The sequence below is a fragment of the Euphorbia lathyris genome, chromosome 2, assembly GCF_963576675.1.
Source record: "Euphorbia lathyris chromosome 2, ddEupLath1.1, whole genome shotgun sequence".
In the NCBI taxonomy this organism is placed as follows: Eukaryota; Viridiplantae; Streptophyta; class Magnoliopsida; order Malpighiales; family Euphorbiaceae; genus Euphorbia; species Euphorbia lathyris.
In genome coordinates this window covers 55,993,017-56,001,877 of record NC_088911.1, presented here as the reverse complement: position 1 = coordinate 56,001,877, position 8,861 = coordinate 55,993,017, and positions in this window count along the sequence as shown.

Here is an 8,861-nt window from a genome sequence, read left to right as displayed (position 1 = left end):
GGCCATACTGTCCATGTATGCCGCCATAAAATAAAGTATGATGCTATACCTGTTGCACCTAACAAGTTAGGACCCAAAAAGAATTGGGTACCTAAAAGTAACTAGTTACAATGCAGGTAAGCCTGAGATGTGCCGAGAAGTCAAAGATGTGGTATATTGACAGCGCATGCTCAAGGCATATAACGGATGATGAAACTCAGTTCATCACGTTTGAACGTAAACGAGGAGGGAGCGTAAGTTTTGGAGACAACAAGAAGGGTAAGATAGTAGGCTCAGGAACCATCAGAGGTAATCCTACTATTGAATCTGTCTCCCTAGTCACCGGACTCAAATATAACTTACTCAGCGTAGCTCAGCTATGTGACAATGGGAGAAAAGTTATATTTGATGCTACTGGATGTAAAATATACGAGGGTAAAACAAATGAGTTAATTTTAACTGCCCCTCGGATAGATAATGTCTTTATGCTAGACTTAGAGAAAAAGTTTTCAAAAACTGTGTGCTTAGTAATAAAGGAAGAAAATTCCTGGCTATGGCACAGGAGACTTGGTCATGTAAGCATGGACCTCCTGGCCAAACTAGCAAGAAAGCAATTGGTTGAAGGACTGCCCGAACTTAAATTTCAAAAAGATCAATTATGCCACGCTTGCCAAGCTGGAAAACAAACCAAACAATCTTTTCACAGTAAAAACATTGTCTCAACTAAACGTCCGTTAGAATTGCTACACTTGGATCTCTTTGGTCCAGTCCAGCCGTTGAGTGTGGGTGGAAGAAGATTTTCTTTGGTCATTGTAGATGACTTCTCTCGGTATACGTGGGTCATCTTGCTGACCAGCAATGATGAGACTTTTGAGACATTTTCAAATTTGGTTAGAAAAATTGAAAATGAAAAAGACCTAAAATTAGCTCATATCCGTAGTGATAACGGTGGAGAGTTCAAAAACCAAAAGTTTGTTGAATTCTGTGAAGCCAGCGGCATTGACCATAATTTTTCTGCTCCTAGAACACCTCAGCAAAATGGGGTTGTGGAAAGGAAGAACAGAACTCTGGTTGAAATAGCCAGGACAATGCTGGATGAGCATAGGCTTCCAAAGTATTTTTGGGGAGAGGCTGTTAACACAGCATGCTACATTCTTAATAGGGCTCTAGTTAGACCTATACTTAAGAAAACCCCCTATGAACTTTGGAAAGGACGAAAGCCCAATATTGGATACTTTCGTGCCTTTGGCTGTAGATGCTTTATTTTAAATACCAAAGATAGCTTAGCAAAGTTTGATTCAAAAGCTGATGAGGCTATCTTTTTAGGCTACTCAACAAACAGCAAAGCATACAGAGTTTTTAATAAGCGAACTCAAGTGTTAGAAGAGTCAATACATGTAGAGTTCGATGAAACTGACCCTGTAGGTAGATACCAGCCGCTGACCGAAGATGATCCAAACTCAGTAACCATCGCTGACCCAGAACCAGCTACTGAGTCATTCACGAAAAGGCTGACCAAGAGTAAGAGTGAACCTAAGATTACTTTTACTGACCCATCTACTTCTGCAGAGATTGTTGAAACAGGAACGGCACAAGACATAAATCTACCCAAAGAAATAAGGATTCCAAGAGGGCACTCCGAAAGTGCAATCCTTGATTCTGCTGGGAATACCCTGATGACGAGGAATCAACTCAGGAAGTACCTCAGCAATGTTGCTTTCGTCTCAGTACAAGAACCGAAGAATTTCGCTGAAGCTGAGTACGATGAATTCTGGATGAACGCAATGCAAGAGGAGCTCGATCAATTTCGAAGAAATGATGTATGGGAGTTAGTGCCTCATCCAAAGAGTCAAAAGACCATCGGAACAAGATGGGTCTTCAGGAACAAGATGGATGAACAAGGAAACGTAGTCAGGAACAAAGCAAGGCTTGTAGCTCAGGGCTACAGTCAGCAAGAAGGTATAGACTACGGTGAGACCTTTGCCCCAGTGGCAAGGCTAGAGGCAATTAGAATATTATGTGCATATGCATCTTACATGAATTTTAAATTATTCCAAATGGATGTCAAAAGTGCATTTCTTAATGGAGTTATAAACGAGGAGGTTTATGTAAATCAACCTCCAGGTTTTGAGGACCCTAAGTTCCCAAACCATGTTTACAAACTCAAAAAGGCTCTGTACGGCCTCAAGCAAGCACCACGTGCTTGGTATGAGAGGCTGACCAGTTTCCTGCTGACTAGAAATTACGTCAGGGGTAAAGCTGATACAACCTTATTCATTAAGAAAAAGGGTAAAGATACCATGCTGGCCCAAATTTATGTTGATGATATAATATTTGGTGCAACTAACGAATCAATGTGCAAGGAGTTTAGTAAACAAATGCAGACTGAGTTTGAAATTTCTATGATGGGAGAACTCAACTTCTTCCTTGGTCTTCAAATTAAACAAGGAAAGAATGACATCTTCATCAGTCAAGCCAAATATGCCAAGGAGATCTTAAAGAAATATGACTTGGAAAATTGCAAGCCAATATCCACTCCTATGGGCACTGACACTGTCCTCTGCGCTGATGAGAATGGTAAGTCAGTAGACAGCAAGTTATATCGAGGTATGATAGGCTCTCTACTTTACTTAACAGCCAGCAGACCGGACATTCAGTTTTCAGTATGCTACTGTGCTAGATATCAATCTAACCCTAAGGAATCTCATTACATTGCTGTAAAAAGAATCCTTAGATATTTGCAAAGCTCAGTGAACGCAGGTTTGTGGTATCCAAATACTCATGATTTTACACTCATCGGATACACTGACGCTGACTATGGACGAGATAAGCTGGAACGAAAAATCACCTCTGGAGGATGCCACTTCTTAGGAAGCTGTCTTGTATCCTGGTTCAGCAAAAAGCAGGCGTCAGTAGCCTTGTCCACCACTGAAGCTGAGTACATCGCTGCTGGTCATTGTGTTGCTCAAGTCCTATGAATCAAGCAACAACTTGAAGATTATGGTGTTCAAACGAAGACAATTGAAGTCAAATGTGACAACAAAAGTGCAATTGATCTTTCCAAGAACCCAATTCAACACAGCAGAATGAAGCATGTCAGCATCAGACATCACTTCATTAGAGACCATGTACTCAAGGGTGAGATCAAACTGACCTTTGTCCCAACGGACGAACAGCTTGCGGATATCTTCACGAAGCCACTAGCCCGTAAGCAGTTCAGCATACTGAGAGAAGCAATTGGTATGTTTAATCCTCTTCAGTAAATTCCTGTGCTAAATGAATATGAATGCTGAGTGAATTACATGCTGAATGATTTATTGTTTGCTGAGTAACTCATCGAAACTGACTGTATATACAATACTGAGTAAACTTGCACGCTGAGAAACTTAGTTTAGAACTTGAACTTAAAATCATCCTTAAATACTGCACTGACCACTCAGAATATCAAACGCTTGACATTCTAAATACTGAGTGATTAATCCGTTAGCATAAATGCAAAGCACGCATATAGCCTAGGATGACGTATTCGCCGTAATGTGTCATAAATGCCAGGATCGTTGTCGGTACATGATCCCAAGGCAAAACTGACACATGGATTCGATTAAGATCCACACCGTTCATTTCGTCTATAAATTATGGGTATTTCCCCATCTTTTACTCTTTACGCTTAATCAATTCTTAAGGCAAAGAAATCACTTAGAACTTCTTTTCTCTCAAATTCCTCTAATTCCTCCATCTTCGAAGAATGACTAAGTTATCTTTCAACGTCTCCCGTGCCGGCCACCAAAAGTCCAGCTCCGATGAACCTTCACAAAACCCCTCTACACCGAGCAAGGGTAAAACTGGCCAAACTTCTGGAAAAGGGAAAGCTGTTAAGATCAGGACCTACTCCAAGGTCTTCGAAAATGTCTGCGAATGGAAGGTTGAGCCCTCCAGATGGGTCTCTGAGCACTTCGTACAACATGAACAACCATTTGCCGAATGGATCTCCAAGAACGAATGGACTGGGCTGTTCTCGGTCAGAGATGAGACATATCCTGACCTGGTAAGGGAGTTTTACCACAACCTCAAGGTTGCCAGTGACTCCGCCGACTACCTAAGCACTGAAGTAAGAGGAAAAACCATCTTCATCAACCCTCTGTACATAGGAAATCTCCTCCAGCTCAAAACTGAGGGAGTAAGGCTGAGGAAGTCAGGAGATCAGGACAAAACCAACTACGTCCATACCTTCTGCAAACCTGAGGGTCACTCAGGAGAGATCTCAGCATCTTCAATGGGACAGCACCAGAAGATGGCTCACTACCTGCTGAGCTATTTTATTTACCCAAAGATCAACTGCACTACATCAGCAACAAACTTTGAACAGTGCTTCATATGGCACATGCTGACGTACACCCCCATCAACATACCGGTCTTCTTAGTTGCTGGGTTCCTACGCAGCACGGGTACGCTGAGGCTTGGGTCACTCATAACTCGAATTCTTCTTGACCACAAGATTGATCTCGAAGGCGAGGAATCCTTCAAAGGAACTGAGATCACAGCTGCCTCGCTGAGGGCACTGAAATTTGGGCAACCCTTGAAGAAAGGAAAAGCTGCTGCTGCTGCCCAAGCTGGCCAAACTGAGGAAACTGTTGCTGAGCCTAAGAAAGGGAGAAGAACTAAGGCTCCAGCTTCTCGCAAGAGAAAATCTACTGAGTCACCAAATGTTGAGTCTCCTGCAAAGAGGCAGAGGTCAGCTGGAAAGTCAGCTGAAAAGAGAACCAGGCAAGATGAGCCTGGAACTGAGGAAGCTACTGAACTACCTCAGAAGAAGCAAAAGACTTCAACACTGGCACCTCTGGACGTTATACCAACCGACTTCATTGTACCGGATGATTCTCATTTCACTCAATGCCAAGGTACTGATGCTACGGAAACTGAGGTCCAGTTAGATGACCACTTCATCTCCCAAGTTGAGGAAGAACTTGACGGAGATAGTTCTGAGGAGGAAGAGCAAGAAGAAGAAACCAGCGGTCAGGATGACGCTGAGGATTCAGAAGAAACTGCCAGCGAAATTGAAGCTGAGGATGCTAACACTGTGTTAGCTGGTGGAAATGTGCAAACTGACACTGAGTTAGCTGCTGGAGTTGAGCACGTTGAGCAAGTTGATCAAGCTGACCAGACCCATACTGAGGAAAAGGAACCTACTCCTACTCACTCAGAAGAACCTGCTCATCATACCACTCCACCACGTAGAAGGCGAAAGCTGGTTAAGGCCAGTGAAGTGATGGTCAGTGAACTTCCTGTGCAATCACCATCTATTCCTGAACTTGTCCTCTCTAAGACAACAAAGGACCCTTCTACTGTTCAACTAAAGTTTTTCAAACGGCCATCAACTTCCTCTACTACAACGCCGTTGGAAAAACAATCCTCTGTTTCTTCTCAACAGGAACATGCCGACCATACCACTTCAACCACTTCAACAAGTCACGTTGAACCAACCATTGTCCATGCTGTCTCCTCAAGCATGGTGCTGACTCCCCATCTTTCTGCTGTCAGCACAGACAGTGTTCGGGTTATGTCTTCAATCAACAACCTCTCTGCTGGTCAATCAATAATTCCTTCAACTCAAGTGCAGATTGAGCCAACTCATCCAGTCACTGACCAGGGTACTCCTTTCACTCCACTTTCTTCTGGTCATACTGATGTACATCGGGATGCCACTAAGTCCAGCAAAAAGCTCATTGACTCAGTGCAAGCACTCATCCACGATCTTCAACATTCCGCTTCGCCTGCTGCTAGATCTTCAATTCCCGAGACAACTCAGCTCTCCCAGGTCACTCTACTTCTCAACGAAGTCAAAGGACTCAAGGATCTGCTGAATGTCGTCTTGTCATTCCAAGCCCAGCAAGCTAAGCAGGATTCACTTGCCAAGTTGGCAGAGATACAGCTGTCAACAATTCAACATCTGAACTCTCTCCACCAGCAAGTTCAGAAGTTGTCTGCTGTGAACACTGACTACGCCACTTCCTCAGAACTCAAGATGATTTTTGCTCAGCTTCATACTGAGCAACTTAAGATAAATGAGCAAATGGTGTCCTATAGTCAGTGCTCAGTCGAGCAAATCGGTGAGGCCATCAGGCTACTTAACCTCAACAAGCAAGAGATGGATACTGACGCTTTGAAGCAGAATGAGTTGCTGTCTCTCGCACAGCAATCCTTCAATCACATCCGTCATAATAATATCCAGCGTCATCATTATGACTCAGCTCTCTTGAAAACTTTCCACCAAGTCTTTGCTGGCCTCTCTGAAGCTCTCATCTGGCAAGCAAAAGCTCAAGCTTTCAGTGTAAATATGCTCAGTGCTGCTGATCTTCGTGTACCAGTCGAAGTATCAGCTGATGGAGTTGCCATCTTTGATGGCGTAAATGAAAGTGCTGACAAACTAAAAGAGCTTTCACAAGAACTTTCTCGTGCTGTCTTAACCGATGCGTTCAAGCTCCCTGAAGTTGACAAAACGGGGGAGAAAGCGCAAGCTGCTAGAGCTGAGCATGAGCGACGTTAGTACGAGCGAAGTCAGTCACAGGGCAAGAAGAAGAAATAGATAGGCTAGAATAACTTAGGCCATATCAGTGTAATCTATTTGTCTAGTTTATTTCTTGTACTATGTACTTGCTGACTTCTTTCAATATATATCATACTTATTTTTCTTATTCCAATACTGAGTTATGATATATGCTATTAAGTACTGAGTTATTATGTATCTTCATTTATATAATATTTATTGACTAAATGATATGCTGATAACATGTTTGACATTAACCTATGTACTTATGAAACATTCTGATAAGAACTCATTAAACAACAAATTACTCAGCGCGCTCTATATGTCTAAAACTTCCGCTTAACACTGAGTAAATAGAATATGTGATATAGCTGACCTATACCTAAAAACTGACCTTAGACTTACTCATTTAAATCCTTAAATGTTTTAAGTAAAACTAAGTCAGTAGCTCAACCCTTACGGGGGAGTTTGCTAAAGTATATTAGGTCAACTATCATGGGGGATCTCCTACTGAGTTCCTTGCTAAATAGTTTTGCCAACATCAAAATGGGGGAGTTTGTTGAAACACCTTTCCACATAATTTTGATTTGACAAAATTGGTTAAGTATAATATATATACATATTCTAAACACACTAAGTTTAAATGCTTTGATTTAATTCTACTAATGTGTTTGTTCAATGTTGAGTTAAAATACTATAAGACATAAGAATCGAAAGGCCCAAGCCCAATACAGAAGCCAAGGCCCAAGTCAAACAACTCAGTACACTCGGCCCGCGTATGTCAAGACGTTGCCGTTTTTGAACAAAAACGCAACTTAGCAAACGGAAGGATCTAGAAGACCTTCGGGAACAACTTCACAATGAAGCTGCTGAGTCGTCTCGACAAAGCGTACAAGACAGTAGCTGGCAAAGGAAAACTTCCAGACAAAGTGTTTCCTCTTTTGGCAAAGTTCAGACGACACAGTATACTGTCCAGTTGACTTTACCATAAAAGGAGAGACCATCTGCTGAGCTGACCGAGGACAGAAGATACACGATTGTGATTGGCCGATAGCTCTGAGCAAGTCAGGATGACAACGACACATAGCCGTTTCCCTCCAACGGTTATTTCGAAATTCGAAATGACCGACGCCCAGACATCTCTATAAATAGTGCCATCACAAGCTTCACAACACACAGAACTTGATCAAGCCATTACGCTGACCAAATCTCTACAAGTTCTGCAAGCAAGAAGCAAAGCAAAAATTCTTACACTACATTTCTCATATCTGTGTAAAAGTCTAGAGTGATTGTAAATCGTCTAAAGTGTCTTAGCACATCTTTGTATTAGGACAAAACACTTATCATTTCTAGAGATAGAAAGGAGAGGCTGAGTACTCGGTTTTAAGTACTCAGTGGAGAGATTACGATTGAGTAGAAGTATAGAGGAAGGTACTCTTGTCATACTCAATTGCTGATATTGTAAAAGGTTTGAGGCTCTACCTTTAAAGAGCTCAGTAGAGTATTTGAAATCTCGGAACGTGTTTCGGGGACAGGACGTAGGCTTAGAAGAAGTCGAACCTGGATAAATCTGCTGAGTGAAGTATTTCTTACCTTAACTCCTTATTTATATTGCTTGCTTTAAATAATCAAAACTGACCAAGTAAAGAGGTCAAGTTGAGTTGTGCGCGTTGAACGTCTGAGCTCAGGAATAGACTCTTAGTGCTATCTTACAACTAAACAAGGGACCAACAACTCTCACTACACACAGTGTCTAGGAACTGTAGCTGAGCATCAAGAAGATGAGGTGCATCTGGACGATCAGTTCATTGCACCAGTTGAGGAAGAATTAGATGGTGACAGTTCAGAAGATGAAGAAGAAGAAGAGGCTAGCGGTCAGGATGACGCTGAGGACCATGAGGAGACAACCAGTGAGGTTGAAGCTGAGCAAGCCAATACTGAGTTGGCTGCTGGAGAAGAACAAGAACATGACCAACACAATGTTGATCAAGTACAAGAACAAGCTGACCAGCTTAATGCTGATCAAGAAGTTGATGAAGAAGAAACTTCTCCATCTCACTCAGGAGAGTCTATTCAAGCTGACCCTCCTCCTCGCAGAAGAAGATTGGTTAAGGCAAGTCAGAAGACAGTCAGTGACATTCCTGTTCAACAACCAACCCTTCCTGACTTTATTATTCAGAAGCCAACCAAGGACCCTTCTGCACTTAAGCTGAAATTTTTCAGAAAGCAACCATCCTCTACTCCACCGGCTTCTCTAGAAAAGCAAGCCTCTGTTTCTTCACTAAAGGAACATGCCGACTTGAATGCTTCCGCAAATTCTACGAGTCAAGTGGAATCC